Raw genomic sequence first — 26725 nt, forward strand, 5'->3', positions numbered from 1 at the left:
AGCTAGATTTAAGTACATCTTTTCAGAGTTCTGGGCTCTACAAGATGGCATGGTCCATAAGAAGATTTAAAAGGGAAATTTGGTGTGAAGGATATGATTAGAAGTTATAACACGACCTGGAAAGGCAAGACTAGCCACAACCCCCACAGAGGGTAGGCCTCAGGGACATGACCTCACTTGTATTTCTTGGATTTCAGCCTTTTCTCTGCCTGCTCTAGGGAGTAATTCTATCCGTGCTCCAGTCTTTCTCTGCCAACCACACTCCAGTATCCAGGACCTTATCATCCAATATTTGATAATTTTTCTGGGTCATATATTATTAAAGATCCTTGAATTAGTCTAAACTTCTTGATGTATAAGTAGTCCAACAATGGATTCTTTTCATTACTTACTCACTCAATATATTATTATTTTGTTAGCAGCTGGAGAGTAGCTATAGAAAAAGAGACACAAGGTTCAAATATTTTCTCGAAATGGTTAAATAGGTCAGCATCTGGCAAAATTATAAGCCTACATTTGTCATTTCTCAACAAATATGTGGAAATTTTATCTACATAATAAAGGAATATGGGTAACTAAGGAATATCTTCTTGTTTAATTTTATTAAAATTATGTGTAATTCATAATGTTTTCTTCTTGTTACAGTGAGTCTGTGATTTTTTCCCCTTAGTTCTGCTGCTGCTTTTAAACATAACAGCATATTTTATGTACAGAAAATAATTTTCTACTATTTAATAACAACATTCATTCTTCACCACACATAACACTCTTCTTACAATGAATTGGGATCCTACCCATTATAGAAATATCTGCCCTCCTGAAAGCATTATTACAAAATTATCAGAAGTTACCATTGGCATATTTGTACAGTATGTGGCCATCTATCTATCTATATGTGTGTGTGTGTGTGTGTGTGTGTGTGTGTGTGTGTGTGTGTATGAAATAGATAGTGAAAGATGGTTTTCACTTTTGAGAATAGGAATACTTACTTCTGGAAATAAATAATTTAGACAGTTAAATGATTTGCATAATAGGGAGGCCAATAGCTCAATAGTAATGTTTCCATTATAAGGGAAACTTTTTGAATCAGAAGAGTGAACATGTTCAAAAATGTGTATTTTAACATGGTTTTCCCTAGTAACAGAGACAGTTCTGGAGGACTCTATTGAGATGTTAGAGACTTATCTCCTTAACAAAAGCTAGATCAATTATCCATTATTTTTTGTGGAAAGGCAAAACTATCTGACATGCAAAACTTAATGTCCCAATTACATGTAAATAAATGAATGACCATTAGACCTTATGAAAGGCAATCCTCTAGTACAAAGTACAGGTTTTAACAAAAAGAAAATGTTCCTTAATATAGCTAAGTAATTTGACCAAGATTTCTAAAGAAAGTAGAAAAGTCAGAATTGAAATCCAAATCCTAAGATTCCACAACTCAAGTTCTTTCCACTAAACCTTTTCAGTATTCATTGCTTTTGTGTTTATTTATTTAGATGTATATAGCAGTGTCTAAGTAGTTGCCTAAGATTGAAACAGAAACATTTATAAGCTTAATGCTGTATTAAATCAACAATAATAGGAACAAATAGATCAAAACAAACAGTTTTAAACTGTCTTATTGTTTCACATCAATGTTGAAGTCATAGAAATAAAGATCTAGAAGTTAGGGGACACTTCCAATCATCTTTGCTTTCCAAGGGGCTATTTCTGAGAAGAATACAATATATAATGGAAGATTGGTCACAAAACATAGATTTATGTATAAGAAAGCCTTTGTTTTGCTCAAATTATTGCCATTTTTACCATACTAAAATGATTTTATGAGTTTGAACTATTCCAGAAGAATATGAAATATAAGAAAAGAGGCTGATCTTCTAAATATGCTTTTAAAAACAGATGATGCAATCAACATATAAGAAGATTAGCTTAAAGAAATCATAGTCTCAAAGGGATGATGAACAGACAACCAAATTTCAAATAATATTATTTCCAATTCCAAATTCCAATTCCAAATTCCAATAATTTCTTGAAAATAGCATTAATCAGTAAGGTCTGTGTAAAGATGAAGATAAAGTTATAAATGAACATTCAGAATAGTTAATGATGATGCTTGTTTATAAAACTGCCACTTTAATTTATAGTCAGACTCCATAAAAGGCAGCACCTTCTCATCTCCAACAATATGAATGACAATTTGGAGGAAATATATGTAGATTAGATATGAAGAGACTCTTAGAGTGCTAGAAAGGGTTTGTGTAGTTGATATTTGAGCAGTTTTCAAATTGCTGAGGCTTCCAAATGCTGGGCTGTCCTTTTTCTTAGTTACATTGACAGCTTCTTGAAGAATTCAGTAGTTTCTTCCATAAAAGCATGCAACAGACTTATTGATCCTTGTACTTCACCCATCACCATCTCCAAGAAGTTAAAACTTCATTCTGCTTGCCTAATATTTTCTGGTAGTCTGGTTTTGTGCTTAGAATTTCACTTTGTGAAAGCTGAAGATACAGAGTGGACTCCAGTTCTATATCAGTAACTTTGGCTTCCTCTAAGTCCTGGATATCTTTTCTTCAGCGACAGTTGATCCCAATTTGCATATTCCAAATAAAATCTAGCTATATATTCTTCTATCTCTGTCATTGATGCTTCCAAAGCAATATTTGCTGACTGTCCTTTTGATTCTTCAGAGCATTCTGTAAGGAGTAAAGGGCTGAAATTCTTGAGTCAATGTACTGAGGTCAGACAATCGAGTACTTGAGGCTAATATTAGACAATACTCTATAAGAATATGCTAGGAAAATGGACCTTCCCACTATCCTATGCTGGACAAATCATTTGGTGTATACAGAGAATTGTGGGAGGGATTAGGAGGTGGAGTGAGACTAGCCAAACTCATTCTGGGAGGGAGATGAAGAAGTGAGGTTGCCGAGATCCTGTGTCCATCCCCTTCACTTCTACTGCTAAAGACCAAGAATAAAGGCTTTTGCTTATCCTGACTCTGGCTGATTCTAAGGTATCCAGGGTGCTAAATAATTGCCACTATAAGGTCCTATCATCTTCAAGTCTATTTGTAAAATGCTAGAATTCTTCATAAATTCAAGACACTCTGGATTCAAAAGTATCAAGACAATGCCATCAATGTCTCTCAGAAAATGTTCAAGTTTTGTGCAGAAAACTAAAAACTGGGAGAAGGAGACAGCCAAGGTATTTGCTTTTAGTCAAGTCTATGCTGATTGATCTGCTGGGCTCTGTGATAACTCTAGTGAAAGGATGACATTGACTTCCTTTGTCATGCTAAGCCTTCACCAGGACTGATGCTTGGCTTTTTGATTGTTATATTCTTGTGGGGCCACATAAGTAGCTTGAGATCTGGATTTTTTTTTTTTTCCTGTTTTAGGATTGCCCTCAAAATTATTTCTTTTTCTTGAGACATTTTCGGTAGTGTTGGGGAAGGCAGAGCATACAGTAAAGACTTTCAGAGAAGTAGAGCTTGATGTTAATTGATGATCTTGAGTCTTAGGCACCACAGTTTTCTCTTCAGATATTTTTGCTGCCTTAATATCATTCAATGAAATCAACTTGGCTGCAGAATGTTCAGGAATCCTTCGGTCCAGACAAAAGTTTCCCAACCTGCCATCTCTGATCCCCAGGTCCACAGGCTGTGCCATCTTGCCAATGCTGCCATCTTTAAAACTTTAACAGCTTCATCTGGATATCTTAATATAGTCTCCATTGTTGCCTATTTTATATTGCAGCATTCCCCACAGTGCTTATAAATATGTTAGTATATCATATATGATAGCATATAACAAATAATAACTATTTCATGGGATTTGGGTACTCCTGCCCATTAATGTTTTCCAAGTATTTGTGTGTCAGCATCTCAAAATTCAGATTGACTAGTTTGTAAATTAAAAATATATAATTCATTGCTATACTTGTATTCAAAACATTTATAGGATAGCCTATATTACTGTCACATCTATGTATTAATGAAAGTAAGAATGTACAGAATAAATGACATAACAGTTGCAGTAAGAGATTTTTGTTCACTGATGTATAGGGCAAAAAGTACTCTGACTTTACCTATTGCCAAAGAAAAAGAACATTATCTCAAATATTTACTGAGAAAAGGACACAAAATAGAAATACATATATTAGCCTTGATATAAAATAAATTATATAAGAACATAAACTTAGGACACATTATGGCAGAAATCTTTAGAGTTAACTCAATTTGAAAGTTGTATTATTTGAGGGTACAGAGCTATACTGCTCTGGGAAAAACAAATAAACAAAAAATGAATTTTATTATTAAATTCAAACAAAATATATATATATATATATATATATATATATATATATACACACACATATATACACACATATACATACATATATATATACATATATATATATATATATTTGTTATATTAGCTGTGAATCACATTGCCTCCTAATTATGGCCATTACTTGGTGACACTCCCTAGTATAAGACTAATAAGAATTACTCTGAGAGAAGTTTATAGAAGTTGTTGATGGCAGCCAGTTATATGCTATTTGGATAATAAATGATAATCATGTCCACAAAAATCCTAAGTCTGCAAGATTGATAAAAATATGATGCTAATACATATATGTATACTTATTAGCTTTTATAAATTAAAAATTCTTCAGAAAATACAATAAAGGGTTTCTTGACAAGATAAACTAGGAAAAAAATGTCTTTACATTAAAGTAATGTATTGACCCTGGATCAATGAGAATATTTTGTGTTAAAAGATGATTTATTCTGATTGGAGTATAAACTTAGTTCTTGAATACATACCAGTTTCCTCATAAAATAGTAGAAGGTAGACACTGATTTATTCACTTGGCAGACTGAAGCTTATTTAGTAATCATGGATTAGTTTTTTTCTATTCTCAGGAATATGCACACTGCCAAGTGTAAATAGTAATTTGGTGATAGTCAGCCCCAAAGGGAAATCTGAAAGGCAGATGAACATTCTGGTGACAATGTACTTCAGTGCTCTTGTGCAGAATGCCAATGAATAGGATTGTTAGGCTAATTAAAACTTTCCTCAATCAAATGCACTGATAGAAAAGCTTGTCCAGACTGCCAGATATGCTGAAGAAAGCCTTGGAGAGAGTGTTAGTGATTTATTTAAGTTACTACTAATTTACCAGTGCAGCCCCTTGGGAACATTTCTTGATTCTCACATAGTGGTGAGAACAATAATTAGAGCTAATTTATCCATAAATGATGATTGTTAAATTCAATATTAACTCATGGTGTAGTGAAGGAAGCACAAAGAAAAATTTTGATAAGAAGACCCATGATCTTTCAGATTTTTAATTTGAAGAATAGATTGCATATGGGTTAATAGTCACATTTGTATGTGTGTATGAGATAGAAAGAGGGTTAGTAATCTTTTAGGGCAAGCTTTCCTGATTAATTATAATTGTACGGCAGCACACGATAATTTCAAAATAGCCTTTACAATAATACCTTTATTATTGTTCTTCACTCTATTCAGAGAATCAATGACAGAATGCCAGTGATCGAAAGCTCTATTAAAGGTCAAACACAAATAATGTGATTAAACATTTGGAATGGAAATGTCTCTAGATTTGCATATTTCATGTCTTCCCTATTGCTATTGTGGTTTGTTCATAGAAAAAAAAGAACCTTCTGTGATATGGTCACATTATGCTGAATAGTCTTATGTAATTGTTTCACACATCTCACAATCAATAGTTTGTTATTAAGAGAAACACTGAGAGTGTCTTATACACAAAATAGAAGATTTTAATTACATCAAATTAAAAAGCATTTGTACAAACAAAACTAATGCAAACAAGATTAGAAGAGAAGTAACAATTAGGAAAATACTTTTACAGTTAAAGGTTCTGATAAAGGCCTCATTTCCAAAATATATAGAGAACTGAATATAAGAAATCAAACCATTCTCTAACTGATAAATGGTCAAAGGATATGAACAGACCGTTTTCAGATGATGAAATTGAAACTATTTCCAATCATATGAAAGAGTGTTCCAAATCACTACTGATCAGAGAATGCAAATTAAGACAACTCTGAGATACCACTACACTCCTATCAGATTGGCTAAGATGACAGGAAAAAATAATGATGAATGTTGGAGGGGATGTGGGAAAACTGAGACACTGATGCATTGTTGTTGTGAAAGAATCCAGCCATTCTGGAAAGCAATTTGGAACTATGCCCAAAAAGCTATCAAACCGTGCATACCCTTTGATCCAGCAGTACTACTACTGGGCTTATATCCCAAAGAAATACTAAGGAAGGGAAAGTGACCTGTATGTGCCAAAATGTTTGTGGCAGCTCTTTTTGTAGTGGCTAGAAACTGGAAAATGAATGGATGTCCATTAATTGGAGAATGATTGAGTAAATTATGGTATATGAATGTTATGGAATACTATTGCTCTGTAAGAAATGACCAGCAGGATGAATACAGAAAGTCTTGGAGAGACTTACATGAACAGATGCTGAGTGAAATGAGCAGAACTGAATTAGATCTTCTTTATGTTGAAGATATCTACTTCAATATCTTCAACATAAAGAAGATCTAATTCTGTTCCAGTGATCAATGATGGACAGAAACAGCTACACCTAGAGAAGGAACACTGGGATTTGAGTGTAAAATATTTGCACTATTGTCTATCTACCCAGGTTATTTATACCTTTGGAATCCAATTTTTACTGTGCAACAAGAAATTTGGTTTTTACACACCTATATTGTATCTAGGTTATATTGTAACACATTTAATATGTATGAGATTGTCTGTCATCTAGGGCAGGAGGGGAATTTGAAAAAAACTGAATACAAGGAATAATGTTGTCAAAAAATTACCCATGCTTATTTCTGTCAAAAAATTATAATTATAAAATTAATAATAAAAAATAGAAATAGAGTGGTGGATCCATGGAATAGATGAATAACTTATGATATAATAATCAAGGGCCATATTAATCTCATATTTGATAAGCTTCCAAACTCAGTTTCTTTTATAAGAATTTACCCTTTGACAAAAATTGTTGGGCAAATTGGAAACCATTATCAGAAATTCAGCATAGACCTACATATCCCAATCCATACCAAAATAAGGTCAAAATGGTTACATGATTTGGGCATAAAATAAAATACCATTCACCTCTCTGAGTGAATCTTGGAGAAAGGAGGAATTTCTGACCAAATAAAAAGTAGAGAACATTAGAAAGGCAAAATGGACAACTTTCATTACATTAATAAGTTTTTGCATAAACAAAACCAACGAGAACAATATTAAAAGGGAAGTAAAGATCTGGAAAAAATTTTATATCCAATATTTCTGATAAAGGTTCCATTTCTAAAATACATAAAGAACTATGTAAAATTTATAAGAATGCAGTCATTCCCCCGTTGTTAAATGGTCAAAGAATACGAATAGACAATTTTCAAATGACAAAATTAAAGCCATCTATAGTCATATAAAAATGATCAACTTCTTTGCAAATTATTGATTATAAAATGACTATGGAATTGCAAAGTAATTGATTATAGATAATATTGATTATAGAAATACAAATTGTCTGATACTTCTCAGATTGGCTAAGATGACAGGAAAAGAAAATGATAAATGTTGAAGCAGATGTGGGAAAACTGGAACACTAATGCATTTTTGGTAGAGTTGTGAAATAATCCAACCATTCCTGAGAGTAATTTGGAACTGTGCCCAAAGTGCTATAAGATTGTAAATATCCTTTGATTCAACTCTGCCATTTCAGGGTCTGTATCACAAGGAAATCACAAAGGAAGGAAAAGGACCCACATGTGCAAAAATGATTGTAGCAGCTCTTTTTGTGGTAGCAAAGGATTGTAAAATTAGTAGACACCCAGCAATTATGGAATGAATGAATAAATTGTGCTGTAAGAAGACAATGGAATATTATTGTTTTGTAAAAAAAATAATAAGCTGATTTTAGAAAGGCCTGTAAAGATTTATTTGAACTGTTGCTGAGTGAAAGAAGTACAACCAGGACTAAATACATTGTACGTAATTAACGCAAGAATGTGCAAAGATGAGTTATGAAAGACTTGGTTCTTCTTAATGGTTCAGTGATCCAAAATAATCCCAATAGATTTTTTTTCTCCAAAGCAATTAGGGTTAAGTGACTTGCCCAGGGCCACACAGCTAGGAAGAGTTCAGTTTCTGAGGCCAGAATTGAACTCAGGTCCTTCTGACTTCAGGGCTGATCCTCTATCCACTGCATCACTTAGCTGTCCCCCACCCCAACAGACTTTCCACAGAAAATGTCGTCTGCATCCAGAAAAGGATCTAAGGAGAATAAATGTAAATCAATACAGGGTATCTTCATTCCTTCTTTCTTGTTTTCTATCTCTCCCATGATTTTTCCCTTTTACTCTGAGTTTTCTCTTCCAACATGATTCATAAAGCAAAAAGAAAAGACAATAAAAAAAAACATAAATAGTGAATTATTATCCAAGAAACTGGACTTCTAGCTTTATCTAATTTTAGATTAGTATAGTCATTTATCATTGTTCCAAACATATTCCATTTATCCACCACACTGTTTCTTAGCCAGTCCCAAATTTCTTTGATGACTACTGTTTTATAATATTGTTTTAGATTTGATACTGCTAGGTGACTATCCTTTGTAGTTCTTTCCATTAGTTCCCTTGATATTCTTGCGCTTTTGTTAGTCCAGATGAATTTTATTAGTATTTTTGTAGCTCTATTAAATTATTTTTGGCAGATTGATTGATATGGCAGTTAACATGTAGACCAATTCAGGTAGAATTTTCTTTTTTTTTTATTATATTAACTTAACATAACCTAATCATGAACAATTGATATTTTACTAAATTTTTTCTCTTTTTTTCCCTAATTGTTTACATCTGATTTTATTGGTGTGAGAAGTGTTTTGTAATTGTGTACATATAGTTTTTGGGTTTGTCTTTGTCAGCTAAACACCCCAATTTTTTTTGTTTAGAATTATTTTAAAATGAAATTTCTCCTATTTCTTGCTGCTGAGCTTTGTCAGTAATATGCAGACATGCTGATGGTTTATGGGTGGATTTATTTTATATTCTGCAATTTTGCTAAAGTTGTTAATCATTTCAAGTAGGTTTTTGGGTGATTTTCTAGGATTTTCTAAATATATCATCATGTCATCTGCAAAAAGTAATAGTTTTATCTCCTTATTGTCTATTATAATTCTTTTCATTTCTTTTTTTTTTTCTTTTCTTATTGTTGACCAAGTTTTCTAATATAATACTGAATAATAGTAATGATAATGGGCATTCTTGTTTACTCAGGATCTTACTGTAAATGTGTCAAGTTTCACTCCGTACAGATAATGCTTGCCGATGTTTTTAGGTAGTTGCTGCTGGAAAGACTTACATGAACACTTGCAAAATAAAATGAGCAGAATCAGAAGGACATTTTAGGCAGTAACAACAATATTGTACAATGATCAACAATAAGTAACTTAGCTATTTTTTTATATTTTAATAGTTTTTATTTACCAGATATATCCATAGGCAATTTTACAACATTAACAATTGCCAAACCTTTTGTTCTAATGTTACCCTCCTTCCCCCCCAGATGGCAGGTTGACCAATACATGTTACATATGTTAAAGTATAAATTAAATACAATATATGTATTTATGTCTAAACAGTTACTTTGCTGTACAAAAAGAATCAGACCTTGAAAAGTGTACAATTAGCCTGTGAAGGAAATCAAAAATTCAGGCAGACAAAAATAGGGAGTTTGAGAATTCTATGTAGTGGTTCATAGACATCTCCCAGAATTCTTTCATTGGGTGTAATTGATTCAGTTCATGACTGTTGTATTAGAACTGATTTGGTTAATCTCACTGCTGAAGAGGGTCATGTCCATCAGAGATGATCATCATATAATAATTGTTGAAGTATATAATGATCTCCTGGTCCTGCTCATTTCACTCAGCAGCAGTTCATGTAAGTCACTCCAGGCTTTTCTGAAATCATCCTGTTGGCTATTTCTCACAGAACAATAATATTCCATAATATTAATATACCACAATTTATTCAGCTATTCTCCAATTGATGGACAGTCACTCAGTTTCCAGTTTCTGGCCACTACAAAGAGGGCTGCCACAAACATTCTTGCACATATATGTCCCTTTCCCTTCTTTATATATATTCATTCTCATGCTCATGTCTTCATGCTCCCTCTCATCAAAATAAATTTTATAATCAAGCTCTTTTTTGTTGTTGTTCTATTTATTTTGTCTTGTCTTGAACCGACTCAGTCTTTTTATGCTGGGTCTCTGGGTATTACTGGTTGCTTTCACTGGACTTTAACTATTTAACTGATTACTTTTTTTAAGGAAGGATGGTTTCCTTCTGGCTTATACTTTGGGAGTAGGATGTGGTCTTTTCCTATTGCTGTTCTGTGTATAGAGATTAGCTTTTGACTTGCCTCAAGTGTGGGGCCTGATGCTGGTAAAATAAGGGGCTGAAGTGTGGGGCTGAAAATAAGCCCTCTCTTTTAGCAGATACTGGAGGAGTAATTTTGTTACTTATTTGCCTGAAATATAGGCCCTACCTTCTAGGTAGCTATGTAAACAGTATCTCTGCTGAGAGGCCCTGGAGATAGGTCCATTTCTTAAATTCTGCTATAAAACTTACTAATTGCTGCTGCTGCTTCTGCTGCTCCTGGTGGTCCTCTTAGATCTCCTTCTTCAACCCCATTAAGATAGAGTTTTTCTACTGAGCTAATAAACTGTTTCACTATACGTAGATCAATTCTGAAGTAGTTTTCTAGTTTTGGGAGGATTTCACAGGCCTCTTCCCTCACTCAACCATTTTGACCCTGGAAGGATTTTTAAATGAACTGATAGAGCCTCTAACTTACAAATGGCATTTGGTCCTTTGATATTGAAAGGCCTTCTTCCAATTTCATTTCATTTCAGAAATGGAGAATTGAGAGATGTGTTCAATAATGTCCATACTTTTTAGTGTTGGATATAATTGAGGATGTTTAATTTAAATTCTAGCTTCTTTGCTTAAAGATTCACTTGAGGTAAAGAGTACTATATGGTATGATTCAGATGCAATATTTAAGATAATCTTTGTTATTTATTCCTTTGCATACCTTTTCAAATTTGAATAGAAGGTTCTATAAAGTGAAGAATTCATTGTTATTTCTTTCTACAAATAAATAATGAAATACTAAGTGCTTCATCTGTATGACATTTTCTATGATCTTTACATGAATAAAATTACAAACTGTGCTTATTGCAAGTCATAAAAAGAATCATTTTATAATTATACATCTATAGGCACTTAGAATTTTTTTCTATTGTGTGGGGTTACCTAGAATTACAAAATTTTACATTTTTTATAAGAAGCATACTTAGAAAATTCTTTTTAATATGGAACAATTTCCAAATGAATGTTTTGACTTGGTTATATATTCAACTTTATTGCATTGAAGTTAATGATGGCATTTATATACAGACTTTTAAATTCACATTGCAAGTCTTTATTTTTTTAAAAATGAGTACAATATGAAATTACTTTCAATTATCAATAAAATAAAATTTCAGTTTTCTGGGGGGAGGGAATATGGAGAAGACAAATACATTTTGCACAATTTTCTTCCATGCCCAGAAGATGAATTTTTCCCTGCAACAGAGTGAATGATTCTTTTCTACTCACTCACTTTTCTTATGTCTATCCCCTTGTATATTAGAAATTTCATTGTGCTCAACTGAGGAGAAATTTAGGCTTAGGGTTTTGCATCTCTGGTCACTGGAACATAAAGTAGGAAAAATCTGGACTGTTACTACATAAAAACCCTCTATCTCAAGAAAAGAGAGTTTACCCTTCCCCATCCCCAATCCCTATGGATTTGCAGGATTAGAGAATAGAAGGCAGTTTTTATCTCTTGGAATAAAAGTTCTCCATGCTATAACAGGTAGAAAATCTAAGTCCTAGAATTTAATGATTACCACAGTTTCTGACACATAGTAGACATTTAATAAATGTTTCATGACAACTGCCTCTTTATGACACAAACATAATATGCCATAATTTAGTTATTTTAAAATTTTCATTACAATAATTATTCTCAATTAAAGCTTCTAAATTCTGATGGAAACACAAGTCCTTTGTTTTCAAACATTTAAAAAGGAAAAAAAAGCCGAATAGTTATAATTAATTTGGGGGGAATAAATTTGAATGATGAAAATAAAAATTTGTGATATCGCTGATTTTGAGTAATTTTGCCAAACTGTCTACTGGATTCACTTCAAGATTTAAAAAATGGAAGTTACTTTAAGCAATATGCTACAATTTAAGAATGGTACTTTTGATATTGTCAAGAGCAATTCATCTTGACTTCCTTTATAAGGCAATATTTTAACATGAATAGGAATCGATTAGAACAGTTTAAAATTAATAGAGCTAAGTAGGTCAAAGTTTTAAAATACAGATCTATCATTTAAAACCACCTTCTTAATAATTATTCTTAAAAACAAGAAGTTTGACATAGAAAATTATCTGATAGAGACAGAAGGATCTACACATATTACTGTAAAGCAGAAATCTCTTCCTAATCAAATTACTTTTATTTGCCATCAAAATTGTTCCTTGAGAAAAGATCACATTTCTTTATTCCTTTTAAAATAAAGAAAAATTATGCCATGGTTTATGAGTGTACATGTGTCATGAAACCATATAGGTGATGATTATTTACTTTATTAATAATGATTGGATTGTTCTGAGCTAATCCAATACACCCACACATATACTATATATATATATATATATATATATATATATATATATATATATATATATATATATATATAAAAGTAAGAGTATATTAGCTTCACTTTATTTATTGCTATTAGCAATAAAAAAGAGAAAAAGTCTTTAACTAATCACATATTAGATTTTCATGGTCCCTCTTATCTGGGTGTTTTTAACACAATCAGTGAATGAATAACTTCCATCATTGTACCATCCATTTTCATGTAGCACCATTGAAATTTCTTATTCTTTTTATATTATAAATAAATTTTCATTATTACATATATGGCTTTGTGTAAATTGAAACAATAGGCCTTCTATCAATTATTTCAAATTATATGTATATATATATATGTATATGTATGTATATATATATATGTGCATATATTATTTTTCCTTAAAAATTCAGCACACAGCCGTATACCTTCAAGATAAGATGAAAATGGATTCATGATTTAGGCATAAGGAATGAGATTATAAATAAATTAGAAGAACATAGGATAATTTATCTCCCAGACTTTAGAGGAGAAAGGAATGTGTGATCAAAGAAGAATTAGAGATTTTTATTGATCACAAAATAGAAATTTTTGATTGTATCAAATTAAAAAAGCTTTTGTACAAAAAAAAAGAAAACAAAAAAAAAAAACAAAAAAACAAAAAAACTAATGCAGATAAGATTAGAAGGGAAGTGATAAACTGGGAAAGCATTTTTACAGTTAATGGTTCTGATAAAGGCCTCATTTCCAAAATATATAGAGAATTAACTCTAATTTAAAAGAAATCAAGCCATCATAGTCAAAGGCTATGAACAGATAATTTTCAGATAATGAAATTGAAACTATTTCTACTCATATGAAAGGGGGTTGCAAATCACTATTGGTCAGAGAAACGCAAATTAAGACAACTCTGAGATACCATTAAACACCTGTCAGATTGGCTAAGATGACAGGAAAAGATTGTCATGAATATTGGAAGGGATTCAGGAACACTGGGACACTGATGCATTGTTGGTGCAGTTGGGAACGGATCCAACCATTCTGGAGAGCAATTTGGAACTATGCTCAAAAAGTTATCAAATTATGCATACCCCTTCATCCAGCAGTGTTAGTACTGGGTATATCCCAGAAAGATCTTTTTTTTTTTTTTTTTTTTTTTTATATATATATATATATATATATATTTTATAATATTATCCCTTGTATTCATTTTTCCAATTTACCCCCCCTCCCTCTATTCCCTCCCCCCGACGACAGGCAATACCATACATTTTACATGTGTTACAATATAGTCTAGGTACAATACATGTGTGCGAATATCATTTTCTTGTTGCACAATAAACATTAGAATCCGAAGGTACATGCAACCTGGGCAGACAGATATTAGTGCTAACAATTTACATTCCCCTCCCAGTGTTTCTTCTCTGGGTGCAGCTACCTCTGTCCATCATTGATCAACTGGAAGTGAGTTGGATCTTCTTTATGTTGAAGATTTCCACTTCCATCAGAATACATCCTCATACAATATTGTTGTTGAAGTGTACAGTGATCTTCTGGTTCTGCTCATTTCACTCAGCATCAGTTGATTTAAGTCTCTCCAGGCCTCTCTATATTCCTCCTGCTGGTCATTTCTTACCGAGCAATAATATTCCATAACCTTCATATACCACAATTTACCCAACCATTCTCCAACTGATGGACATCCATTCATCCTCCAGTTTCTAGCTACAACAAAAAGAGCTGCCACAAACATTTTGGCACATATATGTCTCTTTCCGCTCTTTAGTATTTCTTTGGGATATAATCCCAGTAGTAGCGCTGCTGGGTCAAAGGGTATGCACAGTTTGATAACTTTTTGGGCATAATTCCAGATTGCTCTCCAGAATGGCTGGATTCTTTCACAACTCCACCAGCAATGTATTAGTGTCCCAGTTTCCCCACATCCCCTCCAACATTTGTCATTATTTGTTCCTGTCATCTTAGCCAATCTGACAGGTGTGTAGTGGTATCTCAGAGTGGTCTTAATTTGCATTTCTCTGATCAGTAGTGATTTGGAACACTCTTTCATGTGAGTGGATATAGTTTCAATTTCTTCCTCTGAGAATTGTCTGTTCATATCCTTTGACCATTTATCAATTGGAGAATGGTTCGGTTTCTTATAAATTAGGGTCAGTTCTCTATATATTTTGGAAATGAGACCTTTGTCAGAACCTTTGTTTTTAAAAATATTTTCCCAATTTGTTACTTCCCTTCTAATCTTGTTTGCATTAGTATTATTTGTACAGAAACTTTTTAGTTTGATGTAATCAAAATCTTCTATTTTGTGATCAATAATAATCTCTAGTTCTCCTCTGGTCATAAATTCCTTCCTCCTCCACAAGTCTGAGAGGTAGATTATCCTCTGTTCCTCTAATCTATTTATTATCTCCCTCTTTATGCCTAAATCATGGACCCATTTTGATCTTATCTTGGTATATGGCGTTAAGTGTGGATCCATATCTAATTTCTGCCATACTAATTTCCAGTTTTCCCAACAGTTTTTTCCGAATAATGAATTTTTATGCCTAATGTTGGAATCTTTGGGTTTGTCAAAGATTAGATTGCTATAGATGTACCCTTTTTTGTCCTTTGTATCTAATCTGTTCCACTGATCTGCCGGTCTATTTCGTAGCCAATACCAAATGGTTTTGGTGACTGCTGCTATATAATATAGCTTTAGATCAGGTACACTTAGACCGCCTTCCTCTGAGTTTTTTTTCATTAGTTCCCTTGCAATTCTTGACCTTTTATTCTTCCATATGAATTTTGTTGTTATTTTTTCTAGGTCATTAAAATAGTTTCTTGGGAGTCTGATTGGTATAGCACTAAATAAATAGATTAGTTTGGGGAGTATTGTCATCTTTATTATATTCGCTCGACCTATCCAAGAGCACTGAATGTCTTTCCAATTATTTAAATCTGATTTTATTTTTGTGGCAAGTGTTTTGTAATTTTTCTCATATAATTCCTGACTTTTCTTTGGTAGATGGATTCCCAAATATTTTATACTCTCAACATTTGTTTGGAATGGAATTTCTCTTTGTATCTCTTGCTGTTGCATTTTGTTAGTGATATATAAAAATGCCGAGGATTTATGTGGATTTATTTTGTATCCTGCCACTTTGCTGAAATTTTGAATTATTTCTAGTAGCTTTTTAGCAGAGTCTTTGGGGTTCTCTAAGTATACCATCATGTCATCTGCAAAAAGTGATAGTTTGATTTCCTCATTTCCTACTCTAATTCCTTGAATCTCTTTCTCGGCTCTTATTGCCGAGGCTAGCGTTTCTAGTACTATATTGAATAGTAATGGTGATAGTGGGCAACCTTGTTTCACTCCTGATCTTACTGGGAAAGGTTGCAGTTTATTTCTATTGCATATTATGCTTACTGACGGTCTTAAATATATACTCCTGATTATTCTGAGGAATAATCCATTTATTCCTATACTCTCAAGAGTTTTTAGTAGGAATGGATGTTGGATTTTGTCAAATGCTTTTTCTGCATCTATTGAGATGATCATATGGTTCTTATTAATTTGATTATTAATATGGTCAATTATATTAATAGTTTTCCTAATATTAAACCAGCCCTGCATTTCTGGAATAAATCCTACTTGATCATAGTGTATTATCTTGGAGATGATTTTCTGAAGTCTTTTTGCTAATATCTTATTTAAGATTTTAGCATCAATATTCATTAAGGAGATTGGTCTATAATTTTCTTTCTCAGTTTTCGATCTACCAGGTTTAGGTATCAGTACCATGTCTGTGTCATAAAAGGAGTTTGGTAGGACTCCTTCATCCCCTATTTTTTCAAATAATTTATATAACATTGGGGCTAATTGTTCTTTAAATGTTTGGTAGAATTCACATGTGAATCCATCTGGCCCTGGGGATTTTTTCCTGGGGAGTTGATTAATAGCTTGTTCTATTTCTTTTTCTGAAATGGGACTATTTAAGCAATTTATCTCCTCCTCTGTTAATCTAGGGAGCCTATATTTTTGGAATAAGTCATCCATTTCACTTAAGTTATCAAATTTATTGGCATAAAGTTGGGCAAAGTAACTCCTTTTATTTCTCTAATTTCCTCTTCATTGGTGGAAAGATCCCCCTTTTCATTTGTAAGACTATCAATTTGATTTTCCTCTTTCTTTTTTTTGATCAAATTTACCAAAGGTTTATCTATTTTATTGGCTTTTTCATAAAACCAACTCTTGGTTTTATTTATTAATTCAATAGTTTTTTTACTTTCAATTTTATTGATTTCTCCTTTTAATTTTTGTATTTCGAGTTTAATTTTTGGTTGGGGGTTTATAATTTGGTCTTTTTCTAGCCTTTTAAGTTGTAAGCCCAATTCATTAATCTTCTCTTTCTCAATTTTCTTCAAATAAGCCTCTAAAGATATAAAATTTCCCCTTATTACTGCTTTAGCTGCATCCCAAAGATTTTGATATGATGTCTCATCATTATCATTATCTTGGGTGAAATTGTTAATTGTTTCTATAATTTGCTCTTTCACCCAGTCATTCTTTAAGATGAGATTATTCAGTTTCCAATTACTTTTTGGTCTATTTACCCCTAACTTTTTACTGAATGTAGCTTTTATTGCATTGTGATCTGAGAAGAAGGCATTTATTATTTCTGCCTTCCTACATTTAATTTTGAGATCTTTATGTCCTAATATATGGTCAATTTTTGTATAGGATCCATGAACTGCTGAGAAGAAAGTATATTCCTTCCTATTGCCATTCAGTTTTCTCCAAAGGTCTATCATACCTAGTTTTTCTAATGTTCTATTTACTTTTTTAATTTCTTTCTTGTTTGTTTTGTGGTTTGATTTGTCTAAATCTGAGAGTGCAAGGTTGAGATCTCCCACTATTACAGTTTTACTGTCTATTTCTTCTTGCAGTTCTCTTAACTTTTCCTTAGAAAGTTAGATGCTATACCACTTGGTGCATATATGTTTAGTATTGATATGGCTTCATTATTTATGCTACCTTTCAGCAGGATATAGTTTCCTTCCTTATCTTTTTTAATGAGATCTACTTCTGCTTTTGCTTGATCTGAGATAAGGATAGCTACCCCTGCTTTTTTGGCTTTACCTGAAGCATAATAAGCTCTGTTCCAACCTTTTACCTTTACTCTGTATGTATCTCCCTGCTTTAAGTGTGTTTCCTGTAGACAACATATTGTAGGGTTCTGCTTTTTGATCCAATCTGCTATCCGTCTCCGTTTGATGGGATCGTTCATCCCATTTACATTTACAGTTAAAATTACTAATTCTGTATTTCCTGCCATCGTATTATCCCCAGATTATACTTTTTTCCCTTGACCCCCCTGATCCCCCTCCCCGATATTTAATTTACAGACCCCCCTTGTGCCGCACAACCCTCCCTCTTTTTTTTTTGGATCCCTCCCCCCTCCCTCCAAGTCCCTTCACTTATTCTCCTTTTCCTTTTCCCTTTTCCTCTCCCCCCTTTTAATGAGGTGAGAGAAAATTCTCTGAAAAACAAATATGTTAATTATTTACTCTTTGAGCCTCTTCTGATGAGAGTAAGATTCACACAATGATTCTCCCCCTCACTAAGTTCCCTCAGATATGGTGTATTTTCTATGTCTCTTCCTGGGATGTAGTTTCCCTCTTTTTATCACTCCTTCCCCTTTTTCTGAACCGACCTCCTTCCCTTTACCACACCCCCCTTTTTTTCTTTTATATCAGTAAAATCAAATTATCCTTGAGTATTTTTTATATACCCACAACAAAGTTACAGTTCTCAAGGGTTCTGTGTACCTTTTTCTGTTTCTCTTCAGTCTTGTGGATGTAGATCAAATTTTTTGTTTAAGTCTGGTTTTTTTCTTAGAAACATATAGAATTCCTCTGTTTCATTGAATGACCATCTTCTTCCATGGAAAAAGATGCTAAACTTAGCTGGGTAGTTCATTCTTGGTTGCAGTCCTTGATCTTTTGCCTTTCGGAATATCAGGTTCCAGGCCCTTCTATCTTTTAATGTGGAGGCAGCCAGATCTTGGGTGACCCTTATTGTGGCACCTTGGTATTTAAATTGTTTTTTTCTAGCTGCTTGCAGGATTTTCTCCTTTGTGTGGTAATTCTGCAGCTTAGCCACAATATTCCGTGGTGTTCTTTTTTTAGGGTCTATTTCAGAAGGAGTTCGATGAATTCTTTCCACATCTACTTTCCCTTCTGTTTCTATTATCTCTGGACAGTTCTCTTTGATAATTTCCTGTAAAATAGAATCTAGGCTCTTTTTTTGGTCATAGTTTTCTGGAAGTCCAATAATCCGCAGATTATCTCTCCTAGATCTATTTTCCAGGTCTATAGATTTTCCCAGTAAGTATTTGACGTTGTTCTCCAGCTTCTCATTTTTTTTGTTTTGTTTGACTGATTCTTGGGTTCTCTGTGAATCATTCATTTCTATTTGTTCCATCCTGACTTTTAAGGAGTTATTTTCTTCTTTCACAGTTTTTAGTTCTTTTTGTAAATGCCCAATTTCGTTTTTAAATGAATTATTTTGCTCTATTGAGTTTTTTTCCATTTCCCTAATTTTTTTTTTGAGAATTATTTTCTTTTTCCAATTCAGAAATTCTATTTTCTTGAGACTTTTTTATCTTTTCCAATTCAGAAATCCTACTTTCCTGTGTTTTTTTAACCTTTTCTAATTCACTAATTTTGTTTCCCTGCATCTCCTGTGAATTCTTTATTTTTTCCAACTCCAATTTCAGGACATTGTTATTCTCTATCATAACTTCCCTTTCTTTTCCCCATTTTTCTTCGATCTCCCTCAATTTCTTAAGAGCTTCTTCTAGGAGAGAGTTATGTGATGGGGGGCAGGAATCGTTCCCCTTTAGGTTGTTATCTGATTCTCTGCTGTCAACTTCCTCGGGGTTGGACACCCGCTCTTTCTCTGTATAGAAGGAATCTATGGTTTTTCTAGCTTTTTTGCTCATACTTAAAAAAAATATTTTGGGGTCTGTCTCTGGGGTAGGAAATTATTTACTTCTTTACCAGCTTCCTCCCAGACCAGATGGATGCAGTGGCTCCTGAGCCTGAGCTAAGAGAGAGCTCTGGGAGAGAGTTCCCCACCCTCTCCCTGGGAGTGCCTCAGAGGTGATTAGCACTGCTGTGCTTCGAGGGCGTAGAATAGTGAAGACTGCAGGAAGCCCAGCCTATGTGTCCGGGTGGGGAGTGAATGTCTGCAGCAGGTGACGTGAGAAGCCCCTGCGCTCAAACTGGAAGTGTCTGCCAGAAACTGCGGTCCCTAGTTCAAAGGTTCCGCTTCTCTGGGACTTCCTGGAGCTGAGTTCCACTCCCTCCAGCTAAGCTAGGCTGTGTGTGTTGCCTTGGGCCGTATCCACCCACTTGTCAGTCTCTTAACTATTCTCAGGAGGTAGCTGAGGCCACACCCCCTGGCGCCAAGTCTACTGAGTCACCCCCAGGATCGGGGAAAATCTAATCTGAGCTTTAAAATATCTTGGCTTTCTCTTCTGAACTGCTAAATAATTAGCAGAGAAGAGCTAACAGCCTGTGCCAGATTCCTTTACCTCAGTGGCTTCTCTGATCCCAGAGCCCCTCCCAGCGCAATGGGCGCAGTGTGCCCCTACCCCACCGTCTGTGCTGGTCTTTCTTATTCCTCCCCTGAGAACTGACCTTTCCTGTTGAAACTCCAGATTCTCTTCAGCTGGTAAGTCGTGCTTCCAGTCCTTGTGGTATCTATCAGTCCTGAGCTAATTTTGAGACTTAATTTATCTAATTGGTTGTGAGGGAGTGAGGACGTTCACTGAGTCGTGTGTTTCCTCTCCGCCATCTTGGCTCCGCCCCCCCCAGAAAGATCTTAAAGAAAGGAAAGGAACCTGTTTGTGGCAGCCATTTTCATAGTGACTAGAAACTGGAAATCCATCAATTGGAGAATGGTTGTGTAAATTGTGCTATATGATTGTTATGGAATAGTATTCTGTAAGAAATGACCAGCAGAATGAATACAGAGAGGCTTGGAGAGACTTACATGAACTGATGCTAAGTGAAAAAAGCAGAACCAGAAGATCATTATACACTTCAACAACAATACTATATGAGGAATCAATTCTGATTGAATCGGCCCTCTTCAACAATGAGAAGATCCAACTCAGTACCAATCAATCAATGATGAACAGAACCAGCTACACCCTGAGAAAGAACACTGGAAAATTAATGTGGACTGCTTGCATTTTTGTTTTTCTTCCCAGGTTGTTTTTACCTTTTTAAATCTGATTTTTCTTGTGCAAAAAGAGAACTGTATAAATATATACACATATATTGTATTTAACATATGCTTTAACATGTTTAACATGTTTGAGACTGCCTGCCATCTAGGGGAGAGGGTGGAGGGAAGGAAGGGAAAAGTTGGAACAGAAGTGATTGCAAGTGACAATGTGTAAAAACTATGCATGCATATTTTCTGTCAATACAAAGCTAAAATAAAAAAAAAATCCGTACACACAGAGAATCTAACAGTTGTGGTTAGAGTGATTACATATAGATGATGTAAATTATGGTAATATGGTTATAAATACAGATGGCTCATGATAAATAGACAAAGTTTTATATATTTACACATATACATGGGTACACATATATATGAGGATATATGTACACACACACACACACACACACACACACATATATATATATATATATGTATGTATGTATACATATAAATACCCACTCACACAACTTATCAAGTCTTTTTTTTTTTTTTAGGGATGAAGAACAAGACAATCTGAGTTAAGTGATTTGTCCAGAGTCACATAGCTTATAAATATCAAATGTCTGAATCCAGATTTGAAATCAGGTCCTACTTATTTCAGGACTGGTACTCTATCCACTTTGCTACCTATCCAGTCAAGAACTTCTTATAATATACATTACAGAATTTAATCAGGAAAGATAATCTATATTGTAACTCACTATACAGGTTATTAAATATTCTATATAATAAAAATATATACATAATACTAATAACATAAGGAATTTATCTAAATATATTTAAAATGTTATACAAATTTTCATTGGGTTATTTAAAACATCTAGGAATTTTATATATGTAAATTATATATCTGAATTATTAAATAATCTTCTGACTTTTAAAACCTCATGTCTTGATGTTACCTTAGCATAGATATTGACTACTACTCATAGCCATCTTTGCAAGCCATTGTAGTACTTACATGAAAGTAATATATTTTACCTTCTTACAATTTCTTAAATATTTATATAGATTGGCAATATAAATCATCTGCAAATAATCATTTAAACTCATAATATATGACATTATATTTTTTACTACTGAATATTTTTTCAAAAGAATAAAATATTATTCTTGTTTCCATAAAGCTTTCTTTCTACTTGGGAAGCTATGACATACATAAAAATCTCTTAAATAATAATGTATGTTAGTGTAAGTACCAAATTAGTTGAACCATATATAAGTGGTAGGAGCTGAGAGAAGTAATCTCACAGTATGAAAAGTCATAAAAGAAGAGGAACAAGAGCTAGACTTATTAAAAAAAAAAAAGTCATTTAGTCACTTTTATTCCCTATAGTTAGAATAATTTTCCCAATTTTATCCACCTACTGAATTGGTACCAATTCTTTTAAATTGAATTTAAAAGCTATTTCTTTGATAATGCTTGTCCTGGCTTTCACATACTAATTTTATTTCCAGATGTTCAGTTTTACCTATTTGTATGTCTTCATTTATTATTTTATTTGTCTATTGTTGCTAATTGTTTTGTACCTATTTCTTCTATTAAACTGTAAATTCCTTGTGAGCATGCCTTATCAGAATTTTCTATATCCTCCACACCTTGGCCAAGTACTATAAACAGAAGGTACTTAAACAATTTTCTGTTGAATTAAATAGAAGTTTTTTTTTTTTTTTTTTTTTTTTTTTTTTTTTAATTAAGACATACTGGAATTCTTACCAGAAATAAATATTTTCTATTTACTACATATCTTATTGTGTTAATTATGCTTTCAGATTGGTTCCTTAAACTAAGCAATGTGACATAAGTTAGTTATATAAATTAAATGTCCTTGACTTACTACACCCAAAAGCATAATAATTGTTAGATTACCTCAGACAATAACATTTCTTTTTTAAAAAAAATATACTGTTATAGCAGAAGATAAACTATGAGTATGAGTGAATCCTATAAGTATGTCTGTATTTGAATATGTTAGTAGAGATTAATAGAAGCTTATAATTACATTTCAAAGATAAACAAGAGAAATAAATAATTTTTAAAAAATGTTAATTAGAATGGTTTTTGAATGAAATTAGCATGCATAAGTAAAACATTTTCTAGATTTATAGATAACAGATGTGGGACAGATACCCTATATATTTGATGACAATCCAAGTCTAAAAGCTGGATTTAAGTTGAAATCTAAAACTTGAAAAAGTAAGACAATGGATTGAATTTTACCATGTTAATTGCTTCTTGTTGAGTGATCCTACAGTGATATATTAGAGACTATTTAGAAGAACTCTCAATATTTTCCTGCAAACAACTTTTAAAATAATGTCTCAAATTAAACTTTGGAGTGGTGGAAACTATAAGAAATAAGGGTGAGACTTTTTTCCATCTGCCTAAGAAAATTTATTAAGTCAGAAGAAGAATTCAACAAATGTTCCTGGAATAGTCTAACTGATAGGGAAAAAATGGGAAAAAATAAGATTATTGCAGGAAAATTATGAAAAAAAATTAATTCATTACCAAAAGTGGCCAAAAAACGCTAAAGAGGATAACAAAAAGGAATTGGCCTTGTCATAAAAGAGGTACAAAATTAACTGAACAAAATAATTCCTTAAAAATTAAAATTAGCAAGAGAGAGCCAATAACACCATGAGACATCAAAAAAAATCAAAATAATGGAAAATAGAAAAAAATGTGTAAAAGCTTCTTGGAATAACAACTCACCTGGAAAATAGATGAAGGAGAAATAAATTAAGAATTATTGGAAAGCAAAAACAAAAACAATAATAGTTTTTGACCATCTGAAAGCATATATATCAAAGAAAGAGCCTAAACATCATATTTCAAGAAATTATCCAGGCAAACTGACTTGATAACTTCATAAATAAAGTTCATAGAACAAAACAGAATTCAAAATAATTCATTGATCACCTTCTAAAAGATATTCATGAATGAAAACCTCATGGAAATGTTTTGCTGATTTTCAGAGCTCCATATCAAAGAGGAAATACCTCAAACAGCAAGAAAGAAATAATCCAAATATAGTGGAACCACAATCAAGATTATGTAAAATTTTAGCAGCTCCTTTTTCTTAGACATAAATTGGAAATTGAGGGGATGCTCATTTATCAAGGAATTGCTGATAAAGTTATGATATGTGGTAAGGAAATACTATTATATTTTAAAGAATAAGATAATTTCAGAAAACATAAGGCGTATATGAGCTAACACACAGTAAAGTTAGAAGAACTGAGAGATCATTATGCACACAAATAATAATACTGTAAGTATGCTCAACTGTGAAAAACTTGACTATTCTTATCAATAAAACAATCCAATAAATTCCAAAACACACATGATGAAAAATGTAATCTCCCTCTAGAGAACAAACTGATAACTTCCCATAACAATTTTAAGGTACAGTTTTCTTGCATTTTTTGAAATGTGGCTGATATTGAATTATGTTTTGCATGATTTCACATGTATAACTGATGTCAAGATTGGCTTCTCAGTAGATAGGGAAAGGGTATGAAAGAGATAGAGATAATTTGGAAGTCAAAATTAAAATCCAAAGGGATGTTAAGAATACAATTTTTTTTTTAATTTTGCTGCATTTATAATTTCATATGTAAAATAAACTCATAAATATGTAAAATTTCTTTTTTGGGCTTTTTATTTTCTTATTTTGATTTATTTTATTTATTTAATATTTCCCCCAGTTATATTCAAACCAATTAATTTTCATTTGTTTTTAAAATTTTTGAATTCTAGGTCCTCTACCTTATACCCATTCACAATTTTGAAACCACATGTGAAGTTATACAAAATATTTCCATAAAAGTCATTATAAAAGAAGATATAGATCTCCATCTCTTAGGAAAATAATAACCCTCAAGAAAATTAAATTAAAGAGAGAGAAAGAATCATTCAATTTGTAATAAGAGACAGATTAGATAGAATTCATCATAAAACTTTTAGCCGCATTGTGGATGATTTGTACTATTCAGAATAACTAAGTAATTTATCAGTTCCATTACAAAGTAATGAACAATTAGTCATGCCATAATATTGCTGTTACTTTGTATATTACTATTATTATTACAAGTATTATTATGCTTGAGTTCATGGAGGATTTTTCCAGGTTTTTTTTTTCCCTCCCAGATAGAATCATACTCATCATTTCTCAGAGAACAATAATTTTCTATCACAAACACATACCATATTTTATTGAACCATTCTCCAATTTTTGGACATCCCCTCACTTTCCTATCTTTTTTGCACTGAGAAGAGAGCTGCTATGAATATTTTTGTACATATAGATCATTGTTAAATGACTTTTGGTATTCATGTTTAGTATTGGTGTTGTTTGGTACTATTTAACATTTCCTAGTTGTGTGACTCTGGGCAAAATATTTAACCCTAATTGCCTCAGAAAAAAAAAAAAAAAAAAAAAAAAAGTTTTGGTTTGGACCACTTCCTCCTCCAATACGTCCTTTATTTTATCAATTAAACAAATAAGATTTTACTATTTTAATACTATTTTAATATTGATCAAAATAGCATTTTATTAATATCTAAAACAGGTGAGATAAGTGTTTTATTGAATTTTATATTCAATGTAATAATTTCAAATGCATGATGTTAACTGTAATAGGATCGAAAGTGATGATTACAAAAAGACGAAGTGTTAATAATTGATTTATTTTGATATCCATGATAATATCTATATATTACAGCATAAGTTGTCTGAAAAATATAAACAAAGAGATCAAAAGAGCTGTCAAAATGCTGATAGCTAAATATTGTACAAAATACTTTTACTTAAATTATACAAATAATAATTTTATAACATATAAAAATAAAATACATTCCAAATAGATTTGTTGTGTAAATGGCTGAAAAATATAGACTCAACTGTATAGGGTAAATCAGATGATGTCTCTGACTCAGTGATCTCATCTATAAAACAAAAAATTTTAATTTCTCATTTAGATTATTCTTGCTCAATGATTCCTTATAGTTTCCAATCTGTGATTTTATAATCTTTTAGTAATAATATCTGGGGTTTGTAAATTTAATGCATTTACATCTTGAAAATAATATTTCAAACAATTCACATAATAATATAATTTTATCAGTATAATCTAGTACATTAGCAAAAAACATAAATAGACTTCTATTTTTTTTAGAAACATTTGGTATATCATCTTGGTAAAATTGCCACCATTGATATTGTGTATCAGTATAATTATTATGGTGTTAGTATAATTTTGGAAAAAGTGTTCCCCATTTGATGATGAATGTTGGAATGTGCAGTTCATTGATGCAATCAGAAAGCTATTTGAGTTTGAATCTCAAAATTCAATTTTACTAGAAGCATTGGTGTTGATGCTACCATCAACTCATGCAATGCAAATACATGCAAATTTTATTTTTATTCAGTTTCTTCACATTCAATCTTCCCATGCATGCTGATGAATTACATTTTCTGTTGGCATGTTATATCTTTTTCATTTTTCCTATTTCTAATCATGGTTGGGAATGTAAACAACTCTTATTGAACCAGTGTACTAGTGTCTTAAGATTAACA

General features: G+C 32.4%; 1 pseudogene; it reads right to left on the minus strand.

Moving 5' to 3' along the window:
• Window positions 1–2238: 2238 nt before the first annotated feature.
• Window positions 2239–3671, minus strand: LOC141561925 (kinetochore-associated protein DSN1 homolog pseudogene; annotated as a pseudogene).
• Between the last annotated feature and the right edge of the window lie 23054 nt (window positions 3672–26725).

This window comes from Sminthopsis crassicaudata, chromosome 3 (genome assembly GCF_048593235.1).
Source record: "Sminthopsis crassicaudata isolate SCR6 chromosome 3, ASM4859323v1, whole genome shotgun sequence".
In the NCBI taxonomy this organism is placed as follows: domain Eukaryota; kingdom Metazoa; phylum Chordata; class Mammalia; order Dasyuromorphia; family Dasyuridae; genus Sminthopsis; species Sminthopsis crassicaudata.